This window comes from Pristiophorus japonicus, chromosome 10 (genome assembly GCF_044704955.1).
Source record: "Pristiophorus japonicus isolate sPriJap1 chromosome 10, sPriJap1.hap1, whole genome shotgun sequence".
Taxonomy (NCBI): domain Eukaryota; kingdom Metazoa; phylum Chordata; class Chondrichthyes; family Pristiophoridae; genus Pristiophorus; species Pristiophorus japonicus.
The window spans coordinates 183185620-183201550 of record NC_091986.1 but is presented as its reverse complement, the minus strand read 5'-3'; the positions used below and the strand labels follow the sequence as shown (position 1 = coordinate 183201550).

Genomic DNA, 15931 nt, shown 5'->3' with positions numbered 1-15931 from the left:
AATTCAGATCAGAATGTGATAACATGCCAGTCAACCACTGCTGTCTTACAAAATGATAAAGAGGTTAATTTTACTGCAGTACAAACCAATCAAAAGACTTTACAGTTTTAATTTGTAGGAGACACTAATCCTAATTGGGCAGGCTGTTTAGTCTAGTTTTGCAGGTGATAAGTGATTAAGTAAGTTCTAATAACTACTATATGTGATCACCATAGTTCAATAAGTCAGTAATTATGCCTGTGAAATGTGTTGTGATGTGGCAGCCCTGCTTGATCTACTCAAAATGTATTAGCCTGGAAATTAGATTGTGCTGCACCCATTTTACAGACATAAAACGGGCACCTAAGGGTCCAAAATGGTGAGCAGCATCCACGCTCATTCAGTGCTGGAAGTGCACAGCCCGCCTTATTGGTAAAGGCTCCTCTGTAGGCGTAAAGGTGTAAGTAGTGGGCCTAATGCCTGTTTGAGGCTCCCTTTGCAAAAATCGATTGCATATGAACACCCTTTTTGCAATAGAGACTAATTTCGAGGACAGTGTGCTTCTACATATAATGAACTAAGTGAACAGCTGATTGTTCTCTTGTATTTAACTCACAGAACGGCTGCACTGAGTGCCCGTTCCATGTGGGCTGTTACATTCTGACACAAGATGACGATGTATGCCTATTGCTGTCAGGCGGCTGGTATCACTCCTTTGGTGCGCAGGCTCGTGGGGAAAACCAGGGCCATTTTTTGATCGTGTGCATCAGATCCTGGCTCGTGGTGTTATACAAAATGGTGTTATCTAGACTTGGTGCCACTGTAGTTAAAAGAAATACTCCAGCCCAGAGATTTAGATTTAATTGAACAGAACGTACCAGGAATGGCAAAGAGTTAACCCATTCCCTCATGTTTGTTTTCTTAATTTATTGGACATGTTAAATGTGGTAGAATTGCAACATTCTGCTATATTAACGTGCCTTTAAAATCCAAACATTTAAGAGGAATGATGGGAGTACACTCCCACTTACCCCAGGTTCCAAATGAATAGCAAACAAACCAAGAGCATCCCCTTTAAATAGACAAATCAATGCCATCTACCATCGCAGGACCCCAACTGCAATTTTGAAACACAAATGGGCAAATGTATGTAAAGTGGACAATTCCTATTATAAAGGGTAAATTGCTAGTTAGCTGGGATGAGGAGGAGTTAGAGGCTGCCTGCTGTGGTTTCCTGGAGCTTTCCTTGATTACATTAGAGATTTGAAAAAGAAGTATCAGAGGGCTAGACTTCCCACTTTTTTTGCATGCTCAACGCCTACTTAACGCCCATTTTACTGCTGAAATGACGTATAACGCCCATATATCGCCCATTTATCCACAAAATGGAAACTGACGGGTATTTTTCGGAATCTTATCGCCGAGCGTTATTTTCCCCATGTACTTAACGCCAGGAAAAAATAAGACCGCCAGCCCATTTTTTTGGGGCGGAATCGTCAGAGTGGGCGAAATCAACGGCCATAATATTGCCCAGCGTTACATTCCGCACGGAATTAGCGCCGAGATTCAGTAATACTGCCCGCCCATTTTTTTTTATTGTAAAGTCCATATTTGGCGAAACTAACGCCCAGGAGATCGTCCAGCGTCACTTTCACCACCTCGCACACATATCGTTCGCCCAAAAAACCACCCATAAAAAGTGGAACTGTTCTGAACTAAAGCCAGTGGTGTGGCTGCCATTTTTAAAATCACAGGTCGCTTCATTCAAAAGGCTGCTTCAACTTCGGGGGAGTTTGCATTGACTCTGGAGTTCTTCTCCGGTGAAGTGACCATCTCAAGAGACATATTTTCAGACTCTGGATTATTGGAGGTTTACTCTAGGTATATTTCAGTGAGGAAATTATTGCTTCTGATCAATCGCTATTGTACTTTCATTTCTCAGCCTGCATCGATTATTACACAGATGCTGCAGAGTGCAGATGGCTCAATGTGTGATGCACATCATTATGTCCCCAATTTAAGATGTGCAAGAATGAGGAGGAGGGCCAGACCATAGACACCCCACACATACAGGACTGAAGCATTGCTAGGTTCCCCAGGGTTCCCCAGGAGCTACACAGTGCACTCACATCGCCATGCGGCCATGCTTCTCAGGACCCAGAACATTTTCGTAACAGAAAAGGATTTCACTCCCTGAAGGTCCAACTAGTTGTTGACCACAACCAGATCATCATGACGGTGAATGCCAAATGCCCGGGCTTCGATGAGGCTCACATCCTGCGCGAGAACACAAGGACAATGCTGGATGCTTGGTGATAACTGATATGGCCTAGCTACCTGGCTGATGACCCCCCTGCGTGACACTCACACCGAGGCCGAGAAGCGATACAACCGGAGCCACAGAGACACGTGAAATGTGATCCAGAAAATGATAACTGCTTAAGCAGCGCTTCAGATGTCTGGACCACTCAGGAGGGGAGCTACAATACAACCCTGAGCAAGTAGGTAAATTCGTGGTCGTGTGCTCCAAGCTGTACAACCTGGTTATCAGGAGGGGCCAAGAATTGCCAGAAGGGACTGATGCTCCACTTCAGGAGAGAGAGGTAGAGGACGACGAGGGGCTGGATGCTGATCTAGGGCCAAAAAATCAGGCTGGCTATGCAACCATGCCCACGACCCCCTCCAGACCGCAGGAAAGGGCCCGTGGTGTCTACATAGCTGCAAAACTCTTGCGTGAGGAGCTGATATCTGAACAATTTGCCTGAAAGAAGGTTGCTGTGAGTGAAAACACTGACACACTGCTTTGTGTGTGCAGCTCAGACATCAATGGTGCCCATCACCTTGGTGCCAGTTAAAGTTTACGTTGATTGAAGTTAAGTTTTATTTAAACTTTCATGTTAAGGAATCACCTGTGTGTAATGGTCCAGCTATCTGAGACAATGCGCAACAAGGTTATGTTCAATAAAAACATTTTTATACCAACATTGGTCTGAAATCATAAGTATCACAGGCAATAACACCCAACCCCCGCCCACACCCCACTTTTTCCACCTTTGACATCAATCAAATGTTCAACGTGTCCAGCAACACAGAATACAAAGGCAAAGCAGGAGGATGGTCTCCTCCCTCCATCATTACTATAAATTGCATACACCCAGATGAAGATATAACACAGCCATCACCTGCGGACATGCACCTCACTTTCCTTCACCCCTCCTCCCCACCTCTACAAATTCCCCTCCTCGCTCCACAGCGCGTGGCCGAGGAGCTCCTTAGGCAGTGCCTCATTGGGGGGGATGAGGGCAGAACCAGTGGTTGGATGGGTATGGGAGCGGGGGGTGCCAAAGAGATAACATTCTCTAATGCAGAAGCGGGATCTTGGTCCTTGCTCTCATCTGTCGTTCACACTGGTGGTGCGGAACCTAGGGGTGGAATGCCGTGCTCTAGACCACTGGGAGGCCTGTGCCAGCAGTGTTCCTGGCTATCGCCTCCAGGGCCTCAGCCATCCGCGGAATGTAATCAGTCATGGTGGCCAGCTGTCGGGATATGCCCCCCAATGCTTTGATGAGCTGGTCACCAATGTCTACAGTCCTCCTGGACAATTGTACCATCACTATACTCTCATGTGGCGCTCGTGGACCAGACTGGCCGCTTCCACGAGGCCTCCACGGAGTCGGCGCCGTCCTGGGGACAAATGGAGTGCCCTGTGGCGAGGTGCTTGGGGCCTGTACCTCCAGTGACCGGAGGACCACTAGATGGCCTTGGGGAGGAATGGCTTCTGGAGCATGGCGATGCAGGATCCTCGAAGTCAGCGCTCTCATCCGTGGAGAACAGACCCAGCGGATTGACGGGCAAGAATCGGAGCTCCTCATCACCATAGAAACATAGAAAATAGGTGCAGGAGTAGGCCATTCAGCCCTTCGAGCCTGCACCACCATTCAATATGATCATGGCTGATCTTTTTTGAAACTTTAGTACCACATGCCTGCTTTCTCTCCATACTCCTTGATCCCTTTAGGCGTAAGGGCCATATCTAACTGCCTTTTGAATATATTTATTAAACTGGCCTCAACAACTTTCTGTGGTAGCGAATTCCACAGGTTCACATTTCTCTGAGTGAAGAGGTTTCTCCTCATCTCGGTCCTAATTGGCTTACCCCTTATCCTTAGACTGTGGATAAATGTGAGGTTATCGACTTTGGTGGTAAAAACAGAGAGACAGACTATTATCTGAATGGTGACAGATTAGGAAAAGGGGAGGTGCAACGAGATCTGGGTGTCATGGTACATCAGTCATTGAAGGTTGGCATGCAGGTACAGCAGGCGGTTAAGGAAGCAAATGGCTTGTTGGCCTTCATAGCGAGGGGATTTGAGTACAGGGGCAGGGAGGTGTTACTACAGTTGTACAGGGCCTTGGTGAGGCTACACCTGGAGTATTGTGTACAATTTTGGTCTCCTAACTTGAGGAAGGACATTCTTGCTATTGAGGGAGTGCAGCGAAGGTTCACCAGACTGATTCCCGGGATGGCGGGATTGACCTATCAAGAAAGGCTGGATCAACTGGGCTTGTATTCACTGAAGTTCAGAAGAATGAGAGGGGACCTCAAAGAAACATTTAAAATGCTGACAGGTTTAGACAGGTTAGATGCAGGAAGAATGTTCCCAATGTTGGGGAAGTCCAGACCCAGGGGTCACAGTCTAAGGATAAGGGGTAAGCCATTTAGGACCGAGATGAGGAGAAACTTCTTCACCCAGAGAGTGGTGAACCTGTGGAATTCTCTACCACAGAAAGTTGTTGAGGCCAATTCACTAAATATATTCAAAAAGGAGTCAGATGAAGTCCTTACTACTAGGGGGATCAAGGGGTATGGCGAGGAAGCAGGAGTGGGGTACTGAAGTTGCATGTTCAGCCATGAACTCATTGAATGGCAGTGCAGGATAGAAGGGCCGAATGGCCTACTCCTGCACCTATTTTCTATGTTTCTATGTTTCTATGTGACCCCTGGTTCTGAACTTCCCCAACATCGGGAACATTCTTCCTGCATCTAACCTGTCCAATCCTGTCAGAATGTTATATGTTTCTATGAGATCCCCTCTCATTCTTCTAAATTCCAGTGAATATAAGCCCAGTCGATCCTTTCTTCATATGTCAGTCCTGCCATCCCGGGAATCAGTCTGCTGAACCTTCGCTGCACTCCCTCAATAGCAAGAATGTCCTTCCTCAGATTACAGATTAGGAGACCATAACTGTACATAATATTCAAGGTGTGGCCTCATCAAGGTGCTGTACATCTGCAGTAAGACCTCCCTGCTCCTGTACTCAAGTCCTCTCGCTATGAAGGTCAACATGCCATTTGCCTTCTTCACCGCCTGCTGTACCTGCATGCCAACTTTCAATGACTGATGTACCATGGCACCCAGGTCTCGTTGCACCTCCCCTTTTCCGAATCTGTCACCATTCAGATCATATTCTGCCTTCCTGCTTTTGCCACCAAAGTGGATAACCTCATATTTATCTACATTATGCTGCATCTGCCATGCATTTGCCCACTCACCTAACCTGTCCAAGTCACTCTGCAGCCTCTTAGCATCCTCCTCACAGCTCACACTGCCACCCAGCTTCGTGTCATCTGCAAACTTGGAGATATTACATTCAATTCCTTCGTCTAAATCATTAATGTATATTGTAAATAGCTGGGGTCCCAGCACTGAACCTTGCGGTACCCCACTAGTCACTGCCTGCCATTCTGAAAAGTACTCGTCTATTCCTACTCTTTGCTTCCTGTCTGCCAACCAGTTCTCTATCCACATCAATACATTACCCCCAATACTATGTGCTTTAGTTTTACACACTAATCTCTTATGTGGGACCTTGTCAAAAGCCTTTTGAAAGTCCAAATACACCACATTCACTGGTTTTCCCTTGTCCACTCTACTCAAAAAAATTCTAGAAGATTTGTCAAGCATGATTTCCCTTTCATTAATCCATTCTGACTTGGACCGATCCTGTCACTGCTTTCCAAATGCGCTGCTATTACATCTTTAATAATTGATTCCAACATTTTCCCCACTACCGATGTCAGGCTAACCGGGCTATAATTCCCTGTTTGCTCTCTCACTCCTTTCTTAAAAAGTTGGGTTACATTAGCTACCCTCCAATCCATAGGAACTGATCCAGAGTTTATAGAATATTGGAAAATGACCACTAATGCATCCACTATTTCTAGGGCCACTTCCTTAAGTACTCTGGGATGCAGACTATCAGGCCCTGGGGATTTATCGGCCTTCAGTCCCATCAATTTCCCTAATACAATTTCCTGACGAATAAGGATTTCCTTCAGTCCCTCCTTCTCGCTAGACCCTCGGTCCCCTAGTATTTCCAGAAGGTTATTTGTGTCTTCCTTAGTGAAGACAGAACCAAAGTATTTGTTCAATTGGTCTGCCATTTCTTTGTTCCCCATTATAAATTCACCTGATTCTGACTGCAAGGGACCTACATTTGTCTTCACGCATCTTTTTCTCTTCACCTATCTATAGAAGCTTTTGCAGTCAGTTTTTATGTTCCCTGCAAGCTTCCTCTCATATTTTATTTTCCCCCTCCTAATTAAACCCTTTGTCCTCCTCTGCTGAATTTTAAATTTCTCCCAGTCCTCAGGTTTGCTGCTTTTTCCGGCCAATTTATATGCCTCTTCCTTGGTTTTAACACTATCCTTAATTTCCCTTGTTAGCCACGGTTGAGCCACCTTCCCTGTTTTATTTTTTACGCCAGACAGGGATGTACAATTGTTGAAGTTCATCCATGTGATCTTTATATGTCTGCCTTTGCCTATCCACCATCAACCCTTTAAGTATCATTCGGCAGTCTATCCTAGCGAATTCACGTCTCGTACCATTGAAGTTACCTCTCTTTAAGTTCAGGACTCTAGTCTCTGAATTAACTGTGTCACTCTCCATCTTAATGAAGGATTCTACCATATTATGGTCATTCTTCCCCAAGGGACCTCGCACAACAAGATTGCTAATTAATCCTCTCTCATTACACAATACCCAGTCTAGGATGGTCAATTCTCTAGTTGGTTCCTCGACATATTGGTCTAGAAAACCATCCTTTATACACTCCAGGAAATCCTCCTCCACCGTATTGCTACCAGTTTGGTTAGTTCAATCTATATACAGATTAAAGTCATCCATGATAACTGCTATACCTTTTATTGCACGCATCCCTAATTTCTTGTTTGATGCAATCCCCAATCTCATTACTATTGTTTGGTGGTCTGTACACAACTTCCACTCGCGTTTTCTGCCCTTTGGTGTTGCGCCGCTCTACACATACAGATTCCACATCATCCAAGCTAATGTCCTTCCTTACTATTGCGTTAATCTCCTCTTTAACCAGCCGCTACCCCACCTCCTTTTCCTTTCTGTCCATCCTTCCTGAATATTGAATACCCCTGGATGTTGAGTGCAAAGTCCTGTCCCCTCAGTACAGATTCACACGAGGCATGCAGTGAAGTCAAGGTCACTCTGGACCTGCACCTTTATTTCACAGCTCTGGAATGCTGCACTTTCCTTGTGACCCGTCCATATATACCTGTCTCTTGCAAGTGCACCCCTGGTGGTAAGGTATGCTGGTGGTTACAGGTCATATCTTATTACAATCATGTATAGCATGTTAGGATACAGTTATATATAACAATGTAAGATACATGACATCACCCTCCCCCAAGGTCTTATTGTCTTTATAGATTCAGTCTCTCAGGTGGTCTACGCTCTCGCGTGGAGCGTCTGAGTTGTGGTTCAGTTGTTTGCCTTGGTGTCTGTTTTTCTTTGGGTGTGGTTGCTGATATCTCGCCTGGGCTGTCTGTTTCGATTGGTGTGATTGTTGTTGACTCGCCTGGGCTGTCTGTTGGGATTGCCCTTTCCTCAGGTTGTTCCCTCTGTCTGTCCACCAGGTGTGGTGCGAGTTCCACATTGTAGTCTGCCTCTGGTTCCGCAGTATTGTTGGTAAATCTGCTTTTGACTTGGTCTACATGCCTCCGGCAGGTTTTGCCATTGTCCATTTGTACTACCAGTAGCCTGTTTCCTTCCTTGCCCGTTACTGTCCCTGCAAGCCATTTGGGACCCCTGTTTAGTACAAACACTTTGTCCCCTATCTCATTCCATCTCCCCCTCGAATTTCTGTCATGGTACTCAGTCAGCTTACGGCGCTTTGCCTCAACAATTTCGTGCATGTCTGGGAGGATTAATGAGAGCCTTGTTTTTAAAGTCCTTTTCATCAACAGTTGCGCGGGGGGGGATCCCAGTCAGTGAGTGCGGACGAGATCTGTATGCCAGCAGCAGTCGCGACAGGCGACCCTACAGCGTGGGACCTTGGATTTTAAGCATGCCTTGTTTAATGATTTGCACTGCTCTCTCCGCCTGGCCGTTGGAGGCCGGCTTGAATGGTGCCGTCTTGACATGATTTATGCTGTGGTCAATTATAAAGTCCTGTAATTCTGCGCTGGTGAAGCACGGACCATTGTCACTGACCAATATGTCAGGGATTCCGTGCATTGCAAACATGGTTGCGAGGCTCTCCACAGTGGTGGAGGTTGTGCTCGAGTTTAAAATGGTGCATTCGATCCACTTTGAAAATGCATCGACAACTACGAGGAACATTTTGCCCATGAATGGGCCCGCATAGTCTACATGCACCCGCGACCACGGTTTGGTTGGCCAGGGCCAGGGGCTCAGCGGAGCCTCCCTGGGATCATTGCTGAGTTGGGCACAAATGGTGCACCTTCGGACGCAGAGCTCCAAGTCCGCGTCAAAACCAGGCCACCAGACGTGGGATCTGGCTATGGCCTTCATGAGAACGATCCCCGGGTGCTTGCGGTGGAGCTCCCAGACAAATGCCTCTCTGCCTCAAAGAGGCATGACTACTCGCCTGCCCCGGATCAGGCAGTCTGCTTGTAGTGATAGCTCATGCATGCGCCTGTGAAAGGGTTTGAATTCCTTGGGGCAGGCACCGTGAGCCTCTGCCCAGTCACTGGTTAGGACACATCTTTTTACTGAGGATAACATGGGGTCGCTGGCCGTCCAGGCTCTGATTTGGCGAGCCGTCATGGGTGAACCTGTGGACTCAAAGGCATTGATTGCCATGACTATCTCACAGTCCTGTTCGTCAGACCCTTCCATGGTCGCCAGGGGTAGCCTGCTGAACGCGTCAGCACAGTTGTCTGTGCCTGGTCTGTGCCTTATGGTATAGTCGTAGGATGCCAGCATGAGTGCCCACCATTGAATTCGCGCCGAGGCGTTGGTGTTTATTGCCTTGCTCTCGGATAGGAGGGACGTGAGGGGCTTGTGGTCGGTTTCTAACGCGAACTTGGCCCCGAGAAGGTATTGGTGCATCTTTTTGACACCGTACACGCACGCGAGTGCCTCCTTCCCTACCATTCCGTACCCGCGCTTCACCCGCGAAAGTGACCTGGAGGCATAAGCTATGGGTTATAATTTGCCCGCACTGTTGACATGTTGCAAAACACACCCGACCCCATACGCTGACGCATCGCATGTGAGAACTAGCTTTTTATCTGGGTCAAAGAAAGTCAAAACACTGTTGGAACACAGAAGGTTGCGTGCCTTATTGAAGGCGCGTTCCTGGGCGTCCCCCCAAAATCAATCGCGCCCCTTCCTGAGTAGCATGTGGAGAGGCACCATTGGCGTGCTTAAGTTCTGCATAAAGTTCCCAAAGTAATTGAGTAGCCCGAGAAAGGCGCGCAGTTCTGAGACATTCCGGGGCCTGGGTGCCAGGCGAATTGCTTCTGGTTTGGACTCTGTTGGGCGGATTCCATCAGCGGCAATCCTTCTGCCCAAAAATTCAACCTCGGGTGCGAGAAACAGGCACTTGGATTTCTTGACTCGTAGGCCTACCCGATCCAACCGCTTTAGTACTTCCTCCAAATTACGGAGATGGGAGTCGGTGTCCCTGCCCATGATGAGTATGTCGTCTTGAAATACAACCGTCCCCCGGATGGACTTGAGCAGACTCTCCATGTTGCGCTGGAATATGGCAGCTGCCGACCTGATGCCGAATGGGCATCGATTGTACATGAAAAGGCCTCGATGTGTGTTGATGGTGGTGAGTAGCTTGGATTCCTCGGTCAATTCTTGCGTCATATACGCAGATGTGAGGTCTAATTTTGAGAAAAGTTTACCTCCAGCCAATGTGGCAAATAAGTCCTCTGCTCTGGGCAGCGGGTACTGGTCCTGTAGGGAGACTCTGTTTATGGTAGATTTGTAGTCCCCACAGATTCATACGGATCCATCAGGCTTCATGACTGGGACGATGGGACTTGCCCAGTCGCTAAATTCCACAGATTATATAATGCCTTCCCGCAGAAGCCTATCTAGTTCGTGTTCAATCTTTTCCCTCATCACATAGGGTACAGCTCTGGCCTTGTGATGGACCGGTCTAGCATCCTGTGTGATGTAGATTTTGACTTTGGCCCCTTTGAAAGTGCCCACACCTGGCTGAAAAAGATGTTCAAATCGCTTTATAACTGTTGAGCAGGAAGTCCGTTCCTCTAATGACAAGGCATGGACATCATCCCATTTCCAGTTTAGTTTTGCCAGCCAGCTTCTCCCCAGCAGTGCTGGGGAGTCTCCGGGGACAATCCATAGGGGAAGTCGGTTCACTTATCCTTTGTGAGTGACAGAGAGCATGGCGCTGCCGAGGACTGGTACGATTTCTTTGGTATAGGTCCTTAGTTTGGTGTCGACCCTTGTGAGTTTTGGTCTGTCTCTTTTGTGTGGCCACAGTTGTTCAAATTGTTGAGCGCCCATGAGAGATTGACTCGCTCCCGTATCCAGCTCCATGTTGACAGATATCCCGTTGAGTAGGACCCTCATCATTATAGGAGGCGTCCTGTTGTAGGACCAATGGCCATTGATCGTGTTGACCCACTGTACATCGGTGTCCCGGGTACTGTCCCCACCATCTTCTGGTCCGCTTTCCGACCCATCCGATTCGTATACCAGCCGAGCTGCCATTTTTTTGCACATGCGGGCCAAATGCCCTGTATATTCACAATTTCTGCAAACAGCCTGCTGAAATCGACATCCCCTTGACGACTGCCCACCCCCACACCTCCAGCACAGACCTGTTCCATTGTTCAAAGTGTTCCCAAAGAATGAGCTGCATCTGGCTGATCTCTCTTGAGCTTCTCTCAGTTTGTAGTTGATTGCTCGCATTGTGGGTTGATGAGGTGTGAACGGCCATTCCTGTGGCCCTTGATGGCTTCTGCCTGCTGTTGAGAGCCTGTTCTCCTGGTTTTGTCTGTGTGTGGGGGTAGCAGCTTATTTAGTGCTGTGAACTTCTTGTTCCGATATTTCGTTAGTTGTCGTACCTGCATTGTAAATCAACCTCGTTTCTTCTTCCCCTACCAAGAATGTCTGTGCAACCAGTGCTGCTGCCTCTAAGGTCAGGTTCTTGGTCTCTATGAGCTTTCGGAATATGCCTGCATGGCCTATTCCTTCAGTGAAAAAGTCTCTCAGCATTTCTCTCCTCAGTTCATCGGAGAACTCACATAAACTAGCCAACCTCCGAAGTTCCTCCACGAAGTCGGATATGCTCTGGCCCACACAGCGCCTGTAGTTGTAGAACCTGTGTCTGGCCATGTGTAGGCTGCTCGCTGGCTTCAGATGGTCTCTTACCAGTGTGCTCATTTCTTCAAACGATTTGCTTGCTGGTTTCTCGGGTGCCAACAGATCCTTCATTAAAGCGTATGTTTTCGAGCCACAGCTGGTCAAGAGATGGGCTCTTCTCTTGTCTGCCTTATCGTCGCCTAACCAGTCTTTGGCTACAAAGCTTTGCTGGAGCCTTTCTATAAAGTCCTCCCAATTGTCTCCCGCATTGTACTTTTCATCTGATCCATTGTTCGCCATTCTGTGGATTCTGTAATCCCGTAACTCGTCGCCACTGTAAAGTCCTGTCCCCTCAGTACAGATTGACACGAGGCATGTAGTGAAGTCAAGGTCACTCTGGACCTGCACCATTATTTCACAGCTCTGGAATGCTGCACTTGTCTGAGACCTGTCCTTATATACCTGTCTCTTGCAAGTGCACCCCTGGTGGTAAGGTATGCTGGTGGTTATAGCTCATATCTTATTACAGTCATGTATAGCATGTTAGGATACAGTTATATATAATAATGTAAGACACATGACATTGAGTTCCCAGCCTTGGTCACCCTGGAGCCATGTCTCCGTAATCCCAATTACATCATATCCGTTAACAGCTATCTGCGCAGTTAATTCATCCACCTTATTACGAATGCTCCTCGCATTGAGACACAGAGCCTTCAGGCTTGTTTTTTTAACACTCTTTGTCCTTTTAGAATTAAGTTGTAATGTGGCCCTTTTTGATTTTTGCCTTTGATTTCTCTGCCGTCCACTTTTCCTTATCTCCTTTCTACCTTTTGCTTCTACCCCCATTTTACTTCCCTCTGTCTCCCTGCATAGATTCCCATCCCCCCAGATGTAGGATCGTCTGGAGAGTCGGGCCCCGCGTCCCCAGCTTCTGGCCTCTGTGGTCTTGCCTGGGACCGCGCTGCTGGCTGAGCTGCAAAACATAAATGAGGTTATTAGAGGAGAAGGGGGTGCTAGGGTCACAAGGTCAGTCCAGTGCTACACACAGCATATGCACGACAAAAGCATTACTGCTCTCAAAATCATCACAGACATCACATTTCATGACCATCAATACATTGCATTGCAATGATTTTCATCAGGCCAGCATTATTTCAATGACAATTTTAGAAATCATCTATCGTATATGATTGTTTGGATATGAGTGGGTGTGGCATCTATTGCCTTTACATCACGCAATGGTGTGAGCTTTACTCACGTGTCATCACTTCAGGGTCTGCAGATGCTTCCGTCGCTGTCCGGGTATGCCTCCCTACGAGTGCGAACACCCGCTCCTCCATGATGTCGCTGGGGACTGGTGGCCCCCCCACCCGTTCGCCTCTGCACGGACCTCATTGTCGATAGCTTCTTCTGTAAAAGGTGACATGAGATCATTGCGTGAGATCATTGCTAGGTACTGTCACAGAGACTAATACAACACATAACTGACAGATGTAATCATGATTATTATGATAATTATCATTCTTTACCTGAAGACGTGCACCGTGACCGCAGGCTTTGAGTAAAACATTCCTGGTAAAAGTGGAAGACCTCACATCTGCTGATAGTCACTCATGACTGTTACAAATCAAATTATATAAATACATAAGTACAAGTAAATCAATGTAATACTTACTCTTGCAGATCCCACAAGGTTGTTCCATCGTTTGCGGCATTGGTTGCCCTCACGCACCTCGTTGGTCACCGATGAGACCACCTCTGCTATCTCGGTCCATATCTTCTGGTAGGTCTTTGGGGTGGGCTTCCACGCCCTCCCTGTGTCAAATCACCCCAGCGTAACTCAACCTCCTGCAGGAGGGAGGCATTTGCCTCGTCCGAGAACCTTCTCGCTCTTTTGCCCCCTCCAGTGTGCTCCTCTCCCACCTCACTGCTCTCTCCAGCATCAGTCTCCACAACGTGCTGTGGTGCCTACTCCTCTCCCTCCATTATAGGCCAAAATCGGGCAAATATGTGGCTGGTAACAGCTAATTTTTGTTTCCCTATTTGCTGTGAAGCTCTAAAGTCTCCCTCCTTCCTCCCAAAGCAGCCACACCACACCAAGACACGCCTTCAGTCCCTCTCAGCTCCCTCTCTCTCTGTCTCCTCTTCTGCGCATATCATGATGACCTTTGACCTCCTGAATCACGGGAATCAAGCATTGCCATGCCATTGCTCAGGACGGCGACACTTTACGGCAGAAGGTCAGTGATATTTAACGCTACCGCCCATTTCACATCGCTCGCGATAACGCCCAATTTCAAAAATGGAGACTAGGTGCTTTGAGAATGGGCGAGAAGCCGGCGATCTGAAAACCCATTTTTACCACCCACGCCGGAAATAACGCCCATTTTTGGGCGATAAGCACAAAAGTGTAAAATCTAGCACAGAGTCTTTTTATGTTTTTTTTGTGCTGCTCCTAAGACATGTACCTGCTGATCTCTTCCCACCCTTTCTTTCATAGGGGAAAATTCTGTGGCCTCCCGCATGGCAGTAGTAATGCCCGGAAATGATGCGTTATGACTTACCACCCCATTCCCGCCGGCAGTGTGACCAAGGGCCTATCATTGGCGTCCAGAGGGCCTGCCTGAGTCAGGCTGTAGGTCGCCTTAATACCCAAAGCAGGGTTTTATGACATACAAAGGACACAATTGCCATTTTAGGATTCAACTGGGCGGAGTGTGCTCCATGCAAGTACTGCACGGTTTCAGCTTGTGGTTCAGGTGAAGAGGAGCCAAGAAGGTAAGTTTCTATTTATATTTGCAGGCCCAAGAAGAGCAAGACTGCTACTCTGGGGCAGGGATTTATAAAAAAATATATATTTATAATTTAATGTTCTGACAAAAATTCATGTACGAGCCTTGACAGTGAGTATTGACAGGCTATTTATCGCATTCTGCATCATACCTATATCTAATCCTGTCTAAACATGAGCCTTTCCTATAGGGGTGGCTTAATATTTATTAGGAGCAGGAACCTGGCTCATTTCCCCTTCTTTAACTCATGGGCAGTGTAATATATGCACCTGTAAATATACTCACAGGTTTGTAGAGCTGTTGCATTGTGACTGGTTCAAAGGAGCAGCGTGTGGCCCGACCCAGCATTTAGTGCGGCAGCCTCGACCTGCAAGGACCATCGGCAGGTCGGGGCCTTCAAAGGAGCGTACCAATCCAAGGTACAGCGCGCGCTGGAGAGTGACGGCTGTGAAGAGGGCGATTGGATTGGACGTCACCAAGGTCCAGGTCGCTGATTGGAGCATGGGCCGGTACAGCAGGAGCAGCGAGATTGGGGCGCAGGAGTGGCGAGTGTTCGTAGAGCGACATGATCAGGGCCCAGGAGAGGCGTGAGTTATGGGGCCAAGAAGAGGCATGGGCCCAGGGGCTGCATGAGCCAGCCCACACTGAAATATGTGTGCACACTAGGTCCGTGCAGTGGAGCTGGTCACCAGTCGTCTTGGTTAATTCTTACCACTGGACCAAGACCTTTAGCTCTGTCAAGCCCGTGTGGTGGCTGGTGTGCAACGGCCACTACACGTTAAAAAAAATCCACACACAGGCATCTTCCACCCTTCAACATGTAGTTTGGGACCTGGAATATTAGGTCCTTCATTGAAACACCTGCGAACTCATCCCTTTTTGGCGTGGAAGCAAGTCATCCTCGATACGAGGGACAGCCTATGATAATGATGATGGCTTAGCCAGTCACGTGATGTTCACAAGACTCAATAAAACCCCAGTCAGTGGGTCTGGGTCATCCACGATGAGGTATGCAGTTGTGAGCCTCGTGGATGAACTGGTAATGTGTAGTGTGATTGTTAAACCTTGATTAATAAACCAATTAGATCTTAATAGCAATGTGTTGCTTTGAATTCTTAAGCAAAGAACCCATGAATCAAATACATTACAGGCACTTACATTAATTGTATGCATTGGCAGGTTATTCACCGGAACGGTCATCACAGATGAGCCTGATCATGTTTCCACCCATCATTAACACATGTGCATTTTCCACCAAGAGTCACCTTATCGCAATCGGGAGTCCTGACTGATTTTACCTCTCTTCCTAGACTAGGGATACTGAGGCCTCTTATAGTACTTCTGCCAATGCACTGGCAGATATCAACCAAACCAACACAGACCAGGGATCAAACTACATTCCTTCCTGGTCTGTACAACACCTGCGAGCCTCTGGACTAGGCTCTTTATAATATGTAATAGTTTTTATAAATTATAAACCATTTGTGACATTATATCATTCCTTCCACAACCTTAGGGGGCTAATTTTTGGCT

At 47.4% G+C, this 15931-nt stretch overlaps 1 long non-coding RNA gene across 1 annotated transcript in view; it reads left to right on the top strand.

The window, feature by feature from the left end:
- LOC139274862 (uncharacterized) overlaps positions 1 to 15931 on the top strand; it is a 61787-nt gene that overhangs the window by 42672 nt on the left and 3184 nt on the right. Inside the window, exon 2 of the long non-coding RNA XR_011595632.1 lies at positions 13290 to 13389. This is a non-coding gene — a long non-coding RNA (uncharacterized lncRNA). The remainder of the gene's footprint in view (positions 1 to 13289; positions 13390 to 15931) is intronic.